Source organism: Pteropus medius, unplaced genomic scaffold, assembly GCF_902729225.1.
Source record: "Pteropus medius unplaced genomic scaffold, Ma_sr-lr_union100, whole genome shotgun sequence".
Taxonomy (NCBI): Eukaryota; Metazoa; Chordata; class Mammalia; order Chiroptera; family Pteropodidae; genus Pteropus; species Pteropus medius.
This window is the reverse complement of record NW_024356249.1, coordinates 16,563,420-16,584,406: the sequence shown is the minus strand read 5'-3', so window position 1 is coordinate 16,584,406 and position 20,987 is coordinate 16,563,420. Positions and strand designations below refer to the sequence as shown.

Below are 20,987 nucleotides of genomic sequence, written 5' to 3'. Positions count from 1 at the left end.
TTTAGTTTTAACTAAAGTCCAGAATCATCCATACCATATGTTTCTGACAAACCCAAACATGAAACAACATAGATTAATTTATAAAGTGTTGATTATAAAATTCTGAAACCCATTAATATTTATATTACAAAATGTAAAATATAACAAAGGATAAAGAATATATTTCAAAATAAACTTTAATCTCACTAACTGGAGATAATAATCACTGACATTTTCAACTGGTACACATACACACACATATAAATACATAAACACATGCATGTTATATTTTCATTTCATATTCTTAATCATTAAATATTCCTCAAAGCATTATTTTGAATGGTTGCTAAATATATTTTATATTAATATTTACTTTAAAAATTAATAACTAAATATATCTCTCCAATGTTTAATTAAAATTTGTAATAGTGTGATAAAATGTATATATATAAAATTTTACAGTCATAGCTTTTTGTTTCCTTTACAAATATCTGAAGTGGGGGATTGAGAGCCTATGCGCCTTGCAGGATACTGTAAGATCATTAGCATTAACTTGAAGTAAAATGGGGAGCTGTTGCAAGATTTTGAGGCGAGGAGTCACTTAGCTTTTTAAAAGATGACTACTCTGGCTTATCTCTTAAGCATAGACTATAAAGTAGGCAAAATAAAAGCAGAAAGACAAATTAGGAAACATTACAGAAATCAAAGAAATGATGTTGACTTTGGTCTAAGAGAGAAGCAGTGAAGGTAGTAAGACATGGTCAGGTTCAGGAAACATTTTAAAAATATTACTAAAGGGTAGTAATGTTGATAAGCTTCATTGAATTATAAGTTGTCGAATATATATATATGTCTGGATTCCAGGAGAAAAATCTAAACTAAAGAAATAAATGTTAGAATTGCTGCACAGAAATAGTACTTAAAGTGCTGGAAACAAATAAGATTTCAAAGGAAAACAGAAGGAGAAGAATACGCACTGAACTCCGGCCCACTTCAATATTGATAGGTGAGAAAGAAGGGGAGAAACCAGCAAAGGAAGCTAAAAAAGGGAAAAGTGAGGTATAAAGAAAATCAGGAAAAGTGGAAGAGTGTGAATGAAAGATAAGTGCATGATCAGCTGTGACAAATGCTATTATTGCTAGGTCAAGTGCGATGATGATTTAACAATATAGAAGTCATGAGTACAGTATCTGTGGGCAAAATCTAATCAGATTGAGTTTAACACAGAATTAGAGAAGAGATGAGGAAAGTTATTCAAGGATTGTTGCTTAAAACGGAGCAAATAATGCGTAAGTAGCAGACAGGAAAAGTGAGTTCAAGAGAAACTTTATATTTTATTTCATACTTACAATAGGATAAAAACAACCTAATGAGAATTATCTAGTCCAGAACAAGATATAGGTAAAACAAGTAAGAATTACTAGAGCAAAGATCTTGAATAGAAATGCACAAGTACAGAGCTTGGCATTACATAAGAGCAAGAACAATTTATCTCTGAGGCATGAAGTCAGATGCAAATGCCGAAGGTGTGTAAAGATGGCAACGGGAGTCGATGGAAATTGTCTTCTCACAGTCCCTGATCCTCATTTCACTTTGTTCATATTTTTAATTAATTAAACATTCTAGTTTTTGATGTAGTCAATATCACTAATCTTTTCCTATAGGCTTTGTAGTTTTTATATCTTTCATCAAAATGTCCTCTCTTATTTGATGTGATTAAAATGTGTCCCTGTATTTTATTCCGAAAGTTTTACTTTTTAAGTTTAATTATTTAATCTACCTGGATTGCATTTTTAAGGTAAAAATTATAAAAAGTAGGAGAAATGGTCATAGTCTAATTTGAATTTTAAAAATTTAAGATGTATTGAGGATAATTAATATACTTTGTCTCCTAATCATAAATTATAGTACTTTCATCTGTTGTGTTTTACTTTTTTAAAAATAAAGTCCTGCACCTATTTTCTTCGTTATTTTAGGTTCTTATTTGTCCATGTTAATACCGTATATGTTATATTTTTAAAAGTAACTTAAATGTCTGATTAAAGTACTGAACTTCTAAGAGTGTATCAGGAAATATCTATATTTTCATCCAACAACTGCCCTTAAATCAATTGTTTAATCTTCCCCACCTTCCTTTAATGAATCCTTAGACAGAAATCATCACTATCAGAATACTTTCAATTACAGAAACTAATTTTATTTCAGTAATTATAACTCGCTTTTAGGTATTAAAAAATGGTTCTAGTAAGGTCCAATTTAAAATTTAACTGTTACTTCTAGTTCATAGATTTTTCCCTTTCCTTAGCTCAGGGTTGACTTATGCCATATAAACCTGGATTAGAAGATTCTTTTACTGTTCCTTCCTTGTTCATTATTTTCCCAGCCTCTCTAGATTTCTCTTTCTTGTCCAATATAAATGCAATGTTAAAGCAATGATTGCACTGCACAAAGTTAAACAGGCAAAGAAGATTTGTTTAAGGCTATTGCAATAGGAGAGAGAGGCCAGAACTCAGTATTAACTCAACACTGCTGAAATAAAGTGTTGGAGAGTTTTTAATAGCCGGATTTGGGAGTGGGGAAGCCGGGGGCAGGGGAGCGGAGGAGTCTTAGGTCCCCCGTGTTTACTGATTGGATTGGCTTTACCCAAAGAAAAGTAAACTTTCTCTTATCTTCATAAACAGACGTAATTTTACGACTTGTAAAGATTCTCCCACCAGATACTAGGAGATAGGTGCTTTAGCTTCCTTGGTGTTTATATTTCAAAGGATGCCTCCCTGATCTTTGAGAAAGATATTTTGGATTGTACAACTGGCAAGAAGCTTTTAAAAAAGATTTACAAATCAATAAGGCAGAGATAAAAATTTACAAGTACATATTTTCTAAAGTAAATGCTCTAAGTAAAGAGAAGTCAGAGACTAGAGTCAGGAATAAGCCTCTCTGAAGTTTAGTCAAGGGGAGGTTCTGTCCTTTTGATCAGTGAGTACTTGCTGTTCTGTTTTGTGCCTTAAAATTTAGTGACAACAGGTTGATCCCCCCTGATTATATGTGCTCCTGTTAGGAAAACAATTAACTTAGGTATATTGGCATTTGTTGCATTCCAGAAAACTACTGGAATTGTCTTTTTATTATAATAATTTATTATAAAGTCTCTTAGGTTGATATGTAAACAATTCAATTACCTTGCCAGAAAATTGTGACAGCTTTGTTCCCTTCTCATTAATCTTTTTTTTCTTGATTTTTTACTTTCTGTGTTCAATAAGACCTCCCTTAAAATGTTCAATATATACAGTGATGGAAGGCATTCTCTTTTCTGTCTGACTCCGAAGAGAATGCTACTCCTATCTCACCTCTAAGTACTAAACCCAATATAAGGTTTTGAGAAGATTCTACTAAAAAAAAACAAAAATACCTTTACATTTTTATTTTATTGAGAATTTTTACATAGGGATTGAATTTTATAAAGGGTTTTTCTCCTATTATCATAGGTTTGGAAATATAATACAGTAGGTCCTTGAATAACATTTTGTTATAATATTGATGAGATGCCATAGGGATTTAATTCTTCATATCCACAAGTCTGTGGTAGAATTTGTTTCATTTAAAGTCACAGAACCTATTGATGACAGTAAGTGAAGACTTACTATACTTATAAATTTAACATAGCCAAAGTTAGTGACTTTTTGTGAATTTTTTTTGCTTTAGCTTTTTATGCATTTTTCATTCTAAGATGACATAGAAATTCATTGACACTTTTTTTTCTAGAGCTCTTTTAATAATTTAAATATTTAATGCCTTTGTAATTAAAGGCATTAGTATGTTCTATCACAGAGCTCTAGTAATTTTCCTGATTTGTGATGTCTTTAAAATCGCCTATAACAAGTGGTGTTAGTCTAGGGTTTATTTCTTGGCACAATTTTTTTTTTAATTTTTTTTTTTTTTTTATAACAATGGGTATGATGGACTCTGGAGCCAAAATACTAAGGTTCAGAATTTGGCTTCTCTACCTTTGGTTCTGTGTCCTTAGTTGATATTTAATCACTTAGAGTCTAATTTATCTATCTGTAAAATCAAGATAAGAATAATACTATGGCAGAAAAAATTCGAAAGATGTCCCCTCAAGATTCCCACCTCCTAATTATTCTATCAAATGCTAACCTTGGTGATACTGTGAAGGGACTTTGCAGATGGAATGAAGATTACTTATCAGCCGACATTAAGACAGAGAGAGTATCCTGAATTATCCAGGTGGGCTCAATGTAATTACATGAGCTCTTAAAAGCAAAAGGGGAAGGAAGAAGAGGAAAGCAGCCGGAGAGACTTAGCTAAAGGTAGAAGTGAAACGCAGTAGAAGAGAAAATCAGAGAACTTTGATGTGTAAGAAGGACTCACCTGACAATTGCTGGCTCTGAAGATGGGAAAGGGGTTCATACAAATGTCAAGGAACATGGGCAGCCTCTCGAAGCTAGAAATGATGCCTAGCTGAGAACCAGCAAGGAGATGGGGACCCATGTTCTACAACCACAAGGGAGTAAGTTCAGCTAATAATCTAAATGAGACTGAAGAGGGATTCTTCCCCAGAGCCACCAGGAAGAAAAACAGCTCTCAGGCCCCTTGATTTTAAAGTGACAAAAATCTTGTTGGATATTTGACCTACAGTAACTGAAGTAAATTTGTGTTGTTTTAAGCCACTAAATTTGAGGTAATTTGTCATGCCAGCATTAGAAAACCAATACAAGTTCATACATTAAAGAATTATTATGCTTATTAAATGAGTTCATTTGTGTAAAACACTAAGAATAGTACCAGCATGTATAAAGTCATAAATTCTAACTGTTGTTATTAAGCTACTCCCTATATTATCTTATTAACCTAAATTAGATCTTACTTATTATAATGTTACAGTACATATTAATCTGATATATAATGTACTCTCATATTATTGTCCTTTTTAAATATATTTATTCATTTATCCCTCTTTACTCTGTCAAATTTAAATTATGATTGGAAAGTTATTAGAAATACTCTAAAAGGTATATATTTGATTCTACTTTCAGATTTTATTGATAAAAAGCAAAGCTTTTATAACCAGATTATTATTATTGAATACTTTTATTATGTTTGTGCTCTTTCAAGAATTATTTTAGCTCTTTCTCTTATATCCATGATTATATTACTTTAGATCAGCTTTCCTTTCATTTTCAAGAATGCATGTTATCTTTTTGTTGCATTTCATTCTCTGTCCTCTATATCTGTTACTTATTGTTGTCATATTATTAATACCCCATATTTAATATACTAATGTTTCCTCATTCTAATTATTTGCATTTATTCTCTGGATTATAAGAGACATTCCTACAATTTACATCTACATCACTGATTCTATTTTATATAGATTTCACTAAAAATAGTTTATTTTAAGAACTTTAAAATTTTTCTTTACAATATTTTCATATCCTAATGAGATTCTCCCTCTCTTCTTCCCTCTCTTCTCCTCATCTCCTCTCTCTCTCTCCTCGCTTCATTTTTATCACATACTTTTTTATCTGATTTATTGTATCTCATTTTCTATTTTTATGATCCACATTTTAATTTTTAAGAGTGCGCAATTATTTTTTAATATTTATCTTTATTACTATATTACTTTTTATGCTGACTTTTTTTCACTGGTTTTATTGCAAAATTCAGATATTCTTTGTTTTCTAATCATTAAATGAAGAGTGCTCCAGCTTAGCTTAGGTTTGGATGTAAACAAAATGATAAATTATTTCTGTTTCCCTAATTTTTGACTCAGAAATTAATCTAGATTGTAAGATATGTGTCTCCCAACTCTTTGTTGTTTAAGGTTTAGTTATTTAACATGATTCTACTGAAATTAAAGGGTTTTCTTGTTTTCAATGATGGGAATTTATTACGTGAATATTTGAAACAGGCTGCAATTCTTTCCTTTTCAGAAATAATGCACCAGCCACTGTAAACCCTAACCTATTAACATTCACTAGATATCTAATCAGCCCTGACATGGAAATGAATGAGAACTAGAGCGTCCAAGGATTCAAATCTTGGAGAAAAAAAAATGGCTTCCACTATAAAGTACACATGTATGTTTCAAGTAAAGAAAAAAAACGGATATTTCCTCTTTCTGATCTTGGAAAGATTTTTTTTTTTCCTGTAACTGGGTAGAAATCTGCCAACAACTCCTTAACACATTTAATGTTTTTCTTTAGTATTCTATTATGCTGTTGGTAATAGCTGTTTTAGGGACCTGGAAAATCCTTGACCAGTGTTGTTAATTTTCATTTGTTTTATAACTGTATATCTTTCTGCATTTCCATGGATATTTTGATCAGAACTCAGTATCCCTAGCTAGCAGTCATTTTTTCAGATTGTAGTAGAATTTCTTTATTTTTGCTATATATTTTATCAAACTAATAGATAGCAGAAAATCATCTAAGATTTTGGCAACAGATTGACTGTTTGCTTTTCTGTGAGGCTGAAATTTTCAGTACTATTTTGCACTTTCACAGGCATTTGAAATATTTTTTGTGAAAACTGGGCAATGCAACAGCTGATGACATCTTAAATTCTGATTTTTACATTTTCATTTTTAATGATCATCACATTTTCATTTTTCATGATCATAAAGTAAGCCAACTAATCTTTCCATAGATATTCAAATTATTTGGTCACATAGAAAAGATATTTTTGAAATACCATTGTGTTTAGACACACTTTTAAGGGAGGAAGTCTTTTCAGGTTATGTGTCAGTAATATACCAACATAATCTGACAGATAATGATGTGAATGTCCACGGATTGTGTCTTATTTTGGTGATGTTTTCCCAGTTCAATGCAACCACATAATAGAATTCTGTGTGTATGAAGACTAGAAGATTACATGTTATTAAACTTATTTTGAACAGTTAACATCAAGAAATCCTAAATGTTTTGACCTGTTTTAAGTAAGTCACAAAGATATGTCCCACCCAACTTCTCAGTTCCTATTATTGTTTTTCTATCTTATTCTTTTGAAAATCATTGACTTTCATGCATCCTTTCATCTTTTTTAAAGCTCAAAGAGGGCCTTTAAAAGAAGCAGACTCGGAAAAAAAAATCTTCAAAGAGAAACTGAAGCACAATTTGAAACTCTGTCACAAACCCGGGAGCTGCTGAAAACACAGAAAATGTCCTCACACTTACAGAGAGCTGCCTGAATGGAGCATGACTTCTCCAGAAACTGCTTTAGAGAGTTATAAGCAACAATGCATTTACTTAATCACAGCTTCAAACCCTAGTCAAAGTGTCTCTCCTTAGTATAATACTACAGGAATTGGGCATCACATTGGCTATCTTTTGACTTTTTCCTCTAATTTATACACTTGCACTCCTGTCTGAACCCTGTTCCTTTCTAAAATCACAAACAAAGGAAGGGAAATAGGGAACATATCGGGGATTTTGATGAGAGAAACCATTCAGTACTATTCCCTCCTCTCTCTTCAACTCATGCTCAGTCCAAGCCATAACTACAGTGAATACATACAAAATGTTATTAATAATTTGGAAACTATGCAGTAGTCATATAAACAATTAGAGGACTATGTACATTTTTCTCATGCCAGTAATTCATGATTTTTTAATTTGCTGATAAGCAACAGATTACTGAATACATAGGTGTTTAAACAACAACCACTTTAATATGTCTCACTATTTTGGGAGTCATAAATATAAGCATGGCTCAGTGATGATTCTTCTGTTCTGTGCAGCATCAACTACTCAGTAACAATATTTTTCAGGCAGCCTGACTAATCTGGCACCTTGGGAAGGAAAGGCTTTAGGCTGAGCTCAGCTGGTTGCCTCTGCAATGTAATTTTAGGGCCTCTCCAAATGGTCTCCCCAGCTGGGTAGTCGAACATCATTCATGGTGATTCAGAGTTGCAAGAAGCCAAAATAAAAGTAGCTAGATGTTGTAGAGCTCAAGCAAAGAGTGTCACTTTTATTGGTCAAAGAAGTCTTGAGCCAGCACTGATTCAAGGGTAATAAAAATATACTCCAATTCTCAATGAAAGGAGAATTAAAAAATTTGTGACATTCTTTTATCCACCTCAGGACAACTTACATTTTCAGTGCCTAATAACAATTGATGTAATATTTAATGTCCTTCAGTTTAGTTCCATATATGCCAATTATTAATGCAATGCTGCACTTGGAAGACAGGAATTCACATTTTAATATAGTCACCATGTATATTCTATTGTGTGTATGTGCACAGCAAGCAGGTCCCTCCCTCACTCTGTCCCCTCTCCATATCATCTGTTACTGAGTGAATTTGAGGTAACTAGCCTGGATTCTGAAGCATTTTAAAGTGGTACATGGTAAGAACAGAAGATATTTCTCTGTAGAAAATAATGTGGCATAAGCACCTTATATGCAGCAGTGGGTTAAACAAGAGTTATTTTAGAGTTATAAGTATAAAACAAATTGCCAGTGGATGATGAATTGGTGGGCATAAGCTCTCCAAAACCTGCTTTGTCTTTAGCAGAAGACATTGATGGGAAAGACAGCAAAACAAGAGCTAGTGAAGTTAGAAGTGGTAGATCATTGTAAGGGAAGGAAAATAGCATCTTGTTTACTCGACTATAATAGAATAGAATTATACAAAGGAAAGAAGAAGGAAAAAAAGACAGACAAGGAGGGAGACAAGAAGGGGAAAGATGAATGATAGATGAGGAAGTATGAAAGAAAAGAACAGAAAAACACAAAGAAAATGAAAAATAAAGAAGAGACAGAAGACGGAAATACTTCTAGTCACTTACTTCTCAGAAATGATTTGTTTCTATCATGTATCCATCAACACAAAATAAGCTTTAATGCTATGATGGCTATCTCCAGGTATATTATTTTAAGCTGTAGTTAACTACCAGAAGGGAAGAATTGTTTTATTTGTTTATGTTGTGGCCTTTTTAGTACTTGACATAATGCTAGGAACTATACACATATTAAACCCAGATCATGTAAAAGAAAGGATAATTCAATCTAATTTGACCAGGTTGAAATATAATGAATGGATCACACATATTAACTTTATTGTTACATTAATTGTACCACTTGATATCACCTTTGTAGAGATCACCTAAGTAAAGAGATAAATCAGTATTACTATATTTAAATATTTGGAAATAGACATAGATCTTTTTTGCATTCTTGATAACTAATTGCAAACTTGATTGAGGATATGTCTAACCTAAGAAGGTAAGAATTAACATCGATCCAATGAACATCATGCATATTTAGAATTAGTCTTTTTTCTCACTGCAATTTCTCATATTCATCACGATGCTAATAAAACAAAGGAAGCCACCATTGCCCTATAAGATAACACTACCCATTTGTGTAGCAAAATTGTGGCTTGCTTCTAGGCCTCTGTTTTGGGACTCTAGGGTAAGAATGCCATCATAAGGAAGAGTGTTCTCAGAATCTCATCATTAGAAACAAACCTATACAAATCAATATTGGGGATCTAAACTATTCTCAATTGAACATAAAGAATACATTGTGAATGTAGATTAAAAAATGCACATCTCTAATTATGTACCATTTCTCCTTTATAACATATCATATAATGTAAATATATAGACACATTTCAGAACACATACATCAAAATTTTATGCAAACCTAAAAATGCAGCTTATCAATTATTATTGTAAAACTATATATCTAATAGACATGATGTTTTGAAAGTAGTTATCATGTTTACATGACTATGATTTTTTACTTGTTTTGTCAGTTTCTGAAATCAATTATAATAGTATATAAATATCTTAAATAACTCTCATTTGAAAGTATCAAATTATAATACCTTTATACAGACTTTATGAACTAAGGGGATGCCCCTTTTTTTTTCACTTCACTTTATCGTGCTTTGTAGATTTTGCATTTTTTACAAATTGAAGGTTTCTGGCAACTCTATATTGAGTAAGTCCATGGGTTCCATTTTCCAACAGCATTTGCTCACTTCATGTCTCTGTGTCACATTTTAGTCATTCTAGCAATACTGTATTTCAAACTTTTTTATTATTACTACATTGTTATGGTGATCTGTAATCAGTGGTCTGTGGTCTTTGATGTTACTTGTTGTAATTGTTGGGGACACCAGGAACCATGCCCATATAAGATGGTGAACTTAATGTTACATGTGTCCTGACCGCTCCATCAACTGTTCGTTCCCCCATCTTCCTCCCTCTTGTTGGGCCTCCCTATTCTCTGAGATACAACAATATTAAAATTAGGCCACTTAATAACCAATGGCCTCTAAGTGTTCAGGTGAGAGGAAGAGTTGCATACCTCTCCTTTTAAATCAAAAACCGGAAATGATTAAGTTTACTGAGGAAAGCATGTCAAAAGCTGAGACACAGGCTAAAAAGCTAGGCCTCTTGGGCTAAACAGTAGCCAAGTTGTGAATGCAAAGGGAAAGTTCTTGAAGAAAGATAAAAATGTTACTCCAGTGAACACACAAATGATATGAAAGCAAAACAGCCTTATTGCTGACATGAGAAAGTTTTAGTGGCCTGGATAGAAGGTCAAACCAGCCACAACTTTCTCTTAAGCCAAAGCCGAACTCAGAGCAAGGCCCTAACTCTCTTCAATTCTATGAAGGCTGAGAGAGGTGAGGAAATTGCAGAAGAGTTTGAAGCTAACAGAGGTTTGCTCATGAGATTTAAGGAAAGAGGCCATCTCAACATTAAGGCCAGACCCTCCACCAGCAAAAAGATTATGATTTGCTGAAGGCTCAGATGACGGTTAGCATTTTTTAGCAATAAAATATTTTTAAATTAAGGTATGTACATTGATTTTTTTAGACATAATACTATTTCACAGTATATATAGAGAGACTACAGTATAGTGCGAATATAACTTCTATATGCACTGGGAAACCAAAAAATTTGTGTGGCTCACTTTATTGCCAATTTCTCTTTATTACAGTGATCTGGAACTAAACTGCAATGTCTCCAAGATATACTTGTACTGTAGAATTTGACTAGAGCCTCTACTTTATGTGTGTGAGTATATGTGTATAGTATATATAGTAATTTGGAAATCCTGGAGCTTTATTTGTGCTATAATGTTATGTTCTTATCGGTGGTTTAAAATAGTGATCTAGAGCAATCTGCATCATATATTTCAGAGAAGAAGAAACAAGAGAGACTATTTTATATAGTCTCTATATAGTCTCTGTTTTTCTATTAAAGCTATTCCTGGAAGAAAGTGTCTCTACTTCACCTTTCATTTAGAAGCTTATGATTTTTTCCATTTTTTTTTCTGGTTTAGAGAAAAACAATCAAAAGAAAATAGCAACTCCTTTAACTTGTCACACATACAGTTTATGAATTAATCTCCTAAATCCCCTGCTACTTGTATACAAGAAATATACTTTATACAAGCAATTTTAGAAACTGTGTATTTTGGGCATGCTTACCACTACCAACCACCAGTTTCAAAAGAAATTTCACTATGTTCAAAGCTTTACTTAAACAGTTTCTATTGCAAAACATTCTTAATTAAATTAAGAATAATTAAAATTCATTCTTTCCTCTTCTCTTTAAACTTTGTAGCTAACTTACTTTCAAAATGTAAACACATATAGGAGAAAAAAAGCATACAGAGATGGCCTGATAAATATGTAAACTAAAATGCTTATAAAATAATTTCAAAATATTAAATGAAAGCTTAAAATAAATCCATGAATATACACATTGGACAGATAATATAGTACATATTATGTGTGAAATGTTATACTAGGAACTGGAGATTTTATAATAAACACATATGCTTTGTACATAGCTCATGAGATTTCTTAAGAGGAAACTTTAATCAAAGTATACTCTTTGGTGACATGAGATATTTAAAATATTTAAAATATTATTTAATTTAAAAAATGTTAAGAATTTTTGCTTTCAAATCAAGAATCAAAACAATTTGAAAAATAACACTACCCTCAATGTTAAAAAAGAGTTTAATTTATCAAATATCTCAGATAATCCACCAATTATTCTATATTATATTTGACGTATAAAAATTCAACTATTTAATTCAAGACGCATTCTTTCTTATTGTTTTCAGATATCTACAGCACAAAGTTCTTGCTTATAATAAATCAAAACTTGCTGGTTGTTACTCCTAGGTGCTTAGGTAAATGGGATTGGGGATGACAATTTTCCTAACTAAATCCTAGCAATTCTATGTCACTTAATTACATCATCATTTTTTTTTTTTGTCTTACTTGAATAGAATTTCCAGAAGAAAGAGTTTGTTTAGTTGACTGATGTTCACCAAGCATTTATAATAGATATTTCCAATAAAAGGCATTCCATAAATATTGGATGAATAAACAAATACCATATAATAGACATAAAGTAGACTGCAGCAGATGCTATTGAAGCACCAGGACATTTGCCTTGGGCCATCTGAGTTCACCTACAGCTACCATTAGTTTCCAACATGCTGACTGCATCTTAACTTGAGGCCCTGCGTCTGTTCCCCTTCTCTGCCTGAGGGCTTTCTCCAGCACCATGGGCGCTTACTCCTCACCATCAGATGCAATTCTGTAGTTGGTAGAGTTAACATTCTTGGGAGTGATGCTCTACCAATGCAGAAGGAGAGTTAATAGATAATAGTTAGAGTCTACCTGCCCTCTAGTAAGACATTCCTGGGGTTTGTTCCACAGTGCTCCTCAGCTGGCCACCACACCCCAGCAAGATTGAACCTAGCTGCCCTTAGGAGCAATTGACTCATTAATACATTCTTTATCGGCTTTCCTCTGCCCCACTTTCTTCAGTTCTTTATTTGTACTTCTCAAGACTGCACTTGGGAAAACCCAAACTATGGAAACATAAGTCATTGATGATGATATTTTCTCTGGGAAATGCTTTTATCAAGTTGAAGTTAATGAGCCAGTGCATAAGCATTAACTTTGCTTAATTTGATGTACATTTGAAAAAAATCAAGAGTCGTCAAAGTTAAACATTAAAATAACTTAGCCAATACTTAAATGAAAAGTACTAATAGATTTCAAATGCTTTCTGCAGAATGTGCATTCATCCTTATGCTTTATTTCAGCACCTAGCACCCTGCTACTCCTAAGTGTTCTTCTGGATTTAAATTGTAGAGAACCCATTTTATGCAAAACATAGATTATATTATATCATAATTAATAATTATGTTTTCCAGAGCTTAAATAATTATATTTCAAGACAAATAGTTAAAACATTAAAAATGAAATCTTTAATCTTATATAGTTTTTATCAACAAAGAATTTTCAGAGCTTGTATATAATAAACCTTTCAAATGTTATTTTGAACAGTATTTGTTTTCTAGTGAATTTTCAACTACATTTCATTTCTGAAAAAACTTCTTGAAAAGATAAAATTTTAAAATGAAGACAAAAAGATTTGGAATAATCCACTTTTAACTTTAAATGGGGAGATATCAAACTGACATATGTTTTTGTACATACATAATTTAGCAGTGGTACTCTTTGATGTTCAGTGTATTTATGTTGTGTGATTTTGCAAAATAATGTGAAATGAGATTCATCTTTTCAATGATCAAAAACATTATTAGCTAACCCATGTGATTAAAAAGTGATAAAAGAAGATTTTATATTTAATGACAGGATTTTATCTTAACATCTCTCTATATATGTGCATTTATAAGAAGTTAGTATTAAAATTACTATGCCATTTTGCTAAATTAAATGACCATAATGGGTGCATTGGTGTTAATGTGACAAGCCCCATAACACGGTGTTTGAAAAAATAGACAAATTTATTTCCCTTTTTATATAATAATTCTAAGTTAATAGTCAGTGTTTACAAAATGACTCTGTTCTACACGAACATTCAGAGACTCAGATATTTTCTAACATGTTGTAGCCACATCCCATAAAGCATTTTCATGTCTCAAAGCTGAATCACCATGAGTCTAACTCTTTCTAACTCTGTGGAAAGGATAAGGCCACTGTCTTGAGGACTAGACACTGAAATGGAAAACATCACTTTTGCTCACCTTCCATCAACAATCACAATGTCATATAGACACACCTCACTGCAAGGAAAGTGGAAAATATAGTCTATTCATGTTACCAGAAAAAAGGAAAGACACATTTTGGAGGACCATATGCTATTCCTTAAGCAAATGGTTAGGGCTTAGTCGCTAACAGGTATAAAAATATTTCATGTAATTTTAGAATTCTTGAGATTGGCATAAGTTTAAAGGACAGTAAGTAAAGTGTTCATCCCCATTGTGTTTCTTAATAAATATTGTTGACCAGCTCTTATAAACAAGGATTTTAGTTTCTAATAAAAGATAAATATATTTTGACACACTTTAATAATATAATATTAATGTAAAGTAATTAGTAAACTGTGACATTAAAGAAGTTTAGAAAATGTCTCATGTAGGCATGTCTAACTGCTTTAGCATACATTCATTTCAGAATTATTCAGAATCATTCTAACTCATAATATTACTAGATCTTTGCAAAAGCTGAAATATAGAATTGTGATTATTGCACACATGCTCCTGGTGATCAAATTAATGGCAATGTACATGTAGGCAAAGATAGTTTCATTTTTCAGTTAGCTTATGTGTACATTAACAGCATAACACACAAAAATCTCTAAACCATCTTCTATTACTACCCCTTAAAGAACTAAAAATATTAGTAATTTTATCTTCCAACATGTCATAAAATATTGGTAGAGAAATTGATTGGCCAGACAAACAGAAATGTTATAAATAACTGACCTTGGTATCGTTATATATTTTAATATTCATTACTATAATTGTAATTAATATTTAATAATAATTGTCTCAGCCTGTAGTTTTAAAAATGTCATTTCTGTGCATTGTTCTATTATGTAAGGATTAGAAACTATATAATTAAAATTGGTGATTTGTGTACAAGACTATAGTATTAATTTCACAAAACAGAAAGCCAAAATGAGTCAAGTTAATAATGGTTTCATCTAGTTTAGTGACATAATTTTGCAGTCATTATTTTTGAAATAAGAGTCTAAAGGCATGGATATAAAAAAATGCAAGGGTATTGATCTGGTTGACTCAGTGCGTAGATCATATTTTCATTCAGGATTTTTCCTTTCGTCTTCCCTTTTTTTTGTTTGCAATTTTATTATTTTATTTTATTATCTTATTATTAGTTTCAATTTTTATCCTCGCTTTTACCATGATTTAATGTGGAAGAAAAAGATCTACTTTCCCACTGACTTTCACCTTAGCCAGCTAATTTTTCTTGACTGGTGGAACACAGACAGAACAAACTTTACTAGTACTAAGCAGAGGTTTATCTGTCTTCTACCATGAGAACATGTCTCATATAACTCGAAAAGAAGTTCAAGGAAGCATCGTTCTGCTTAAATGATTCATCTTTCAGAAGAAATGAAAGAATTGAATAAGAGTAAATAGCCTGACACACATAAGTTTGGTCTCCCTCCGCTCATAGCCTGTCTCCTGAAAGAGTTATTTGTTCTTCTGTTGGTGCTGTTATATGCAAACAATAAACTAAACCTGAGTTCCTATAGTCAAGAAGATACTCATTTTAATAAAAATGGTAGAATGGTTTTATTTATATGTTACTTGGTAGAGTATTTTTAGATTGTTTTTTAGACAAAGTCATCACAAATAGAAAATAAAATAATACTCAAGAAAAGCTGAGAGACATATTATAGTGCAGAGATTTTTTTTTTTCTAAACTTAGTTAGGTGTGAGAAAATATTAGGTTGTTTTAAAAAAAATCATGCAATTAGTAATTTACTTAAATCGTCTAAAAAGTAATCTTTTTAAAAGACAGTTGTAGCTTGGCTTTTTGTTTCTCTGGAAAACAATTTCATCTTTACCATTCTTGGTTAAACTGAAAATCTTTGAAACTGTCATTTTTGGCTACGTGGAATATAGTGTATTATATGTTATTTATAAGAGATCTACTATACCACTTTGTAAGGAATCAGAGCACTGCCTCATGCAAACTTGGGTCATAATAGTACACATGAATCTGGAAAAAAAACAGTTTATCTCCAGCTCAAAACTTACCATCATTATAGAAAATTTTATTATACAACTATGGCATGGCAGGTATAATCAGATAATTAAATTTTCACTTTTACTGTCAGAAATGTATTATGTTATCAAAATATCTTAAAAACAACAAAGATGTTTTCTCTTTTCTATAATAATATAAATACTAATGAAATTATTGTATTTATAATCTATCTAAATATTTATCTTTTTAGAGTTTTGTATTTATATTGCTGTCCTATATTTAAGAGTACTACTTCACTTAATAGGTGTGTCTGGGATATCACTTTAGATTCATGAAAGGTAAAATTAGTTTGTTGGTTTCAATCAATGGTTGAGCCAATTTTAAAAAATAATTTCTGCTAAATTAATAACTGGTGTTTGAATTGTACATACTAATAACTGGTGTTTGAATTGTACATACTGTAATATTCTCATTAAAGGCACACATCAATAATTTACTTAGAGATTATGTTTTAGCAGACAGTATTTAAAAGAGTTTAGACTAATGAATTACAAAATCATTCACAAGTTCTATAAAAGATTCCTTCGATAATTTGCCTAATGTTCCAATTTTAAATTAGTAATCACAGGGTTTTGAAAGCTACCACAATCAATCATATGCCTCAATATCTTTCCAAGCAAAGTAAAATACTATGTATTAAATCACTCTTTCCCTGACACTTAAAAAGGTAAATTTATTTTTAAAATGAATGTGTTAGTAGCTAATATGCAGTATTTTTATCTAAATTTCAGACTACAAAAATAAATTGATAATAAAGAGATGAAAATATAATAATAGTTTCAACTAATTCTTATAAAATGATTTGTTAAATAACTTCTGTATTAGATCTGAATAACTTAATTTTCCTGAAGGTAATTTTGTTACTATGTAATCTTTATATTGGGTCAATTTTGCACTTTTCACTCTAATAGAATATTAGATTGAAATCTCAGTCCATTACTTATCAATTATGCAAAGTGAAATAAATTAATTTTTGTTTCTATTTTTTATTTAAATGTCTATAATATCTCATTCATTTAGTTATTGTGAGTAAATGACTTAACACAAAGCAAAGTATCTAATATATAATAGGTATTATATGTTTGTGTATTTCCATTTCACTGGTAAATTTCCATCTTATCCTTATATGATCACCAACATTGCTTTCAGAAATCTTATTTATTAGTAATAACAATTTTCTTTTTATACTTAACAGTGCTATGGAGATAGACAAAAATATTCTGATGCTACCTTATACAAAGGAGACCATATATATTTGTACACATATAAGTTATAATTTTCAACAAGTATATATGCAGCTGTATTCTTAGAGAAATATATATGGATATGTACGTGTTTATGCATGTGTATGTTTATGTATCAACATATTCATATTATTGTGAGAGAAAAGGATATGCTTTATAATGGATAATACAGATACTGTGGAGTACAAATGATAAAGAAGTAACGATAATAATGTATAGCTTTTGATTTATTTTTGAAGTGAATTCTCAAATGTAAGTAAATCAAAATTTTTAATTTGACCATAATTAAAACTCAGGTTCTTAACAAAAGCCCATTTATTGGGCTGCAGCAATAAAAATGAGCACCAACATTTACTAGACTCTGAATCTTTTCTCTGAGAGGAACTCTCTTGACCATTTTTTTGTCATGATCCCTCGCTCTACACTTTGGGAAACTTTTTATCCAGTATTCTCCTTGGCCATATCTGAAGTAAATATTTTGGAACATGCCATCTTTGGGATCATATTGTCTTTAAAGCTTATTGCTTATAGAAGACTAGAGGTCTAAAGGATCACAGATATCAAAGGTGTTTTTAATTCAGCCTTATGGTTTCTTTACTAATAAGATTCATTAACAAATGTACTATGTGTTGTATTTGCCATTGACCACGCCCAAAGTCTGTTCCCAGTCACAGGTCTCAAATTCGAGTTACTTTTCTGCTACTCTGCCCCCATGTGCTCCACTTCACCTCAGTCCTCGGCCTTGAGCTTTCTCTTCCTCTCTCTCCCTCTACTCTCTCATCGCTTTCTGCTTTCTTTCTTCCACATTGTTCAATTGAGATATTTTACTAAAACTGTGGTCCTCACAAACCATTGCATGGAGTTAGAACCAGTGACTTTTCAGCCCAGAAGCCCTTTCGTCACTTCATCTCTGATTGCAAACTGGCCTCTGTGTTTATGTGTTAAACTATCTTTTCAGCATGTTTTTTAAAACCGGCCCATAGAAGCCAACACACTCTAACTGGGTTTTGTATTCTACATCCTGCTTTTAAGGCTCTTCTCCTGGAGTGGCTGACCCAGCAAAAACACGTTTTTTCTTCATTATTGCCAGTGATGATTTAGTAAAATTTTCCCATTACATACATGGATTATCATTTTTTAAATTTCCAGTGTTGGTTTTCTCACTTCCTGCCATCCAAACGCTGTCACTGCCACATAGTTTTGTTTTTTGCTAAGGTAGACTCGCACTTCAAAAAGTTACATTCTATATTAGGTGAGGTACTAACTAGCTTGCTATATTAGTTAGGAACTATATTTAATAATTAGGGAAAAAAAGTATTCATCAAATAGTCTCCATCCTCATAGTTCAATGAAGTAAAAAAAGAATGTTCAAGAAACCAATTAGTTTACAGTAAATGTGTAGAAAATTCAAAATGTAAAAGGCAGCTTGAAAAGTAATGGGAATGAAATACAATGAAGATGACATCCCATTTAAAAAAAGAGAGAGAGAAAAAAATAAAAGGTGGATCATCTCTTTGAAAACACCCCCATTGTGTTTTTAAAATTGTGAGTTAGGGATTATGGTTACATAACTAAATGAGCTTCAAGAAATTGATTTTACTAATGAGAATAAGTAGGAGTGTTCTCAGGAAAGCAAATTCAAAAGGTAAATGAGTCCAGGAAATCACAATGCCACTTTCGAAAATAATTCCAGTTGTATTTTCTAAATGTTTATAGAGAAGAGGGAAAAGAAAAAAAAATAGGCCATCTAAACTCAAAGCTACATAATAATATGAAATTTAAATCCACGGACATGGAAATAGTAAAAGGACAATTAAGGCAAAGTTAGTTCAAAGATACGCTTCTCCTACAATATAAAATGGAGGAACATTCTTGAAGACATATTTTGCATTTATAAAGAAAAAAATAAAACATCAGTACTTTATTTGAAAGTAAATGAAATGGATTAAATATTAATGATAGCAAGTAAAGTGTATAACATTTTTTTATATTTTATTTACATTTTATCTATTTTTTCATTGGTTACAGTAATGCATGCAATATGGAAAAACAAACTTCTACCTTAACTCTGCCCTTAGCTTTTCATTATTCTCCCAGAAGCAACCACTTTTGTCAGTTCTTGGTAATGCTTTCAAAGATAGTCTGAAAGATATTTTAGATATATATAAGCATATATGTGTGTATATATATATATATATATATATATATACACACGTAGATATGCACATGTATACATCCAAAGGTAGCCCACTCTACAGTCAACATATAATATTCTGTATATTGACTTATTTAATTAATGATATATCTTGAAATTATATTTTGTATATTTAGATGTGGAGCTTCTATATTCTTTTTAAGAGCTATGTATGTAGGCTTATATGTACATACCTGTATATAGCTGTGTCATGTTAGATGTCAAATTGCTTGATAATACAAATCGAATAATACAATTGTAATGTCAGAGGGTATGTGAAGTCTTAATTCTGGTAAATATTTCTAATTGCATCATAATTGAACTTTATTTATTGTTTTTAGGCGAGACAACCCTTGGTTGACCTCACAGATTGCAAGGACCTTGTCAGCTTACAATAATCATTTTTTTTATTTTTTACACCTACAGTACCTGGTCTTCCTAAGTGGTCCCCATCCAAGTACTAACCAGGCTCAACCCTGCTTAGCTTCCGAGATCAGACTGGATCAGGCTTCCTCAGGGAAGCATGGCCGCAGGCATTATAATTGAACTTTAAATCATCAAAGTATGATAGTGCTTATCTCCTAACTCTCTGAGTGTGTTATCAAAATGCCAGAATAATTATTTATTCAAAATTAAGTAAATACTTTATTATAATATGATAATTATAAAAACAATATTTAAAAAAGAAAAGGAGACACCGATTAAGTAATAGGAGTTTAAATAATCTCAGTATTCTTTCTCTTAAGCAAATGTGCTCAACAATAATTTATAATATGCATATAACTTCTTCTAAACCAGAACTGTCATTAAAAACTCTAAATGTGGTAGGAATTCAAACAGTTAGTTGAAAGGAAAAAAAAAAAAACCTCTGTAACATTTACATAATCTCCTGGTACTGACATGTATATTGTTTTATATGAGTGTTATTTACTTAATAATCTATAAAAAGTCATCTGACTCTTTCATAGATTTTTTTTCCATGCCAAAGCCTATTAGAGTCTTTCCAATGAAATATTAAACCCTTAGGTTATAAAACTCACAAATGAGCCATTACTGTCTATTAGGTCAGTACAGGTGCTATGTATGGGCTATCTCTTGGTTAAAATGGCTTATAATATTTCGAAGATAAAAATATCAAGCCTGTATAGCAATGATTTACTATAAAAGATGCCATAAAAATGAAATGCATACATTTTGAAAAAAAAACACTTGTGAAATATTTGAAAAAATTAAATTTCTAAACATTTTTAAATATATTTCAAAAAATATTTTGCAGCTGTAAATTTTTTAGAGTTCTATATTTGTAGATTATTCAAATGCTATTCTAATTTTTTCCCAGTTATGCAGAAACAGGACTGGAGGAATTATCCTAATTTATACCTAAAGCTGGAGAAATAAGACCAGAGATAAAGATGGAAATTTAGCAATGTTATAAAGAGGAAAAAGCACAGAATTGAGAG

General features: G+C 31.4%; 2 pseudogenes; both read right to left on the bottom strand.

Moving 5' to 3' along the window:
- The window catches only part of LOC120601063 (60S ribosomal protein L5-like), a 48,418-nt pseudogene extending 35,875 nt beyond the window's left edge, over nucleotides 1–12,543 (bottom strand).
- Nucleotides 12,544–19,944: 7,401 nt separating this feature from the next.
- Nucleotides 19,945–20,062, bottom strand: LOC120601370 (uncharacterized; annotated as a pseudogene).
- Between the last annotated feature and the right edge of the window lie 925 nt (nucleotides 20,063–20,987).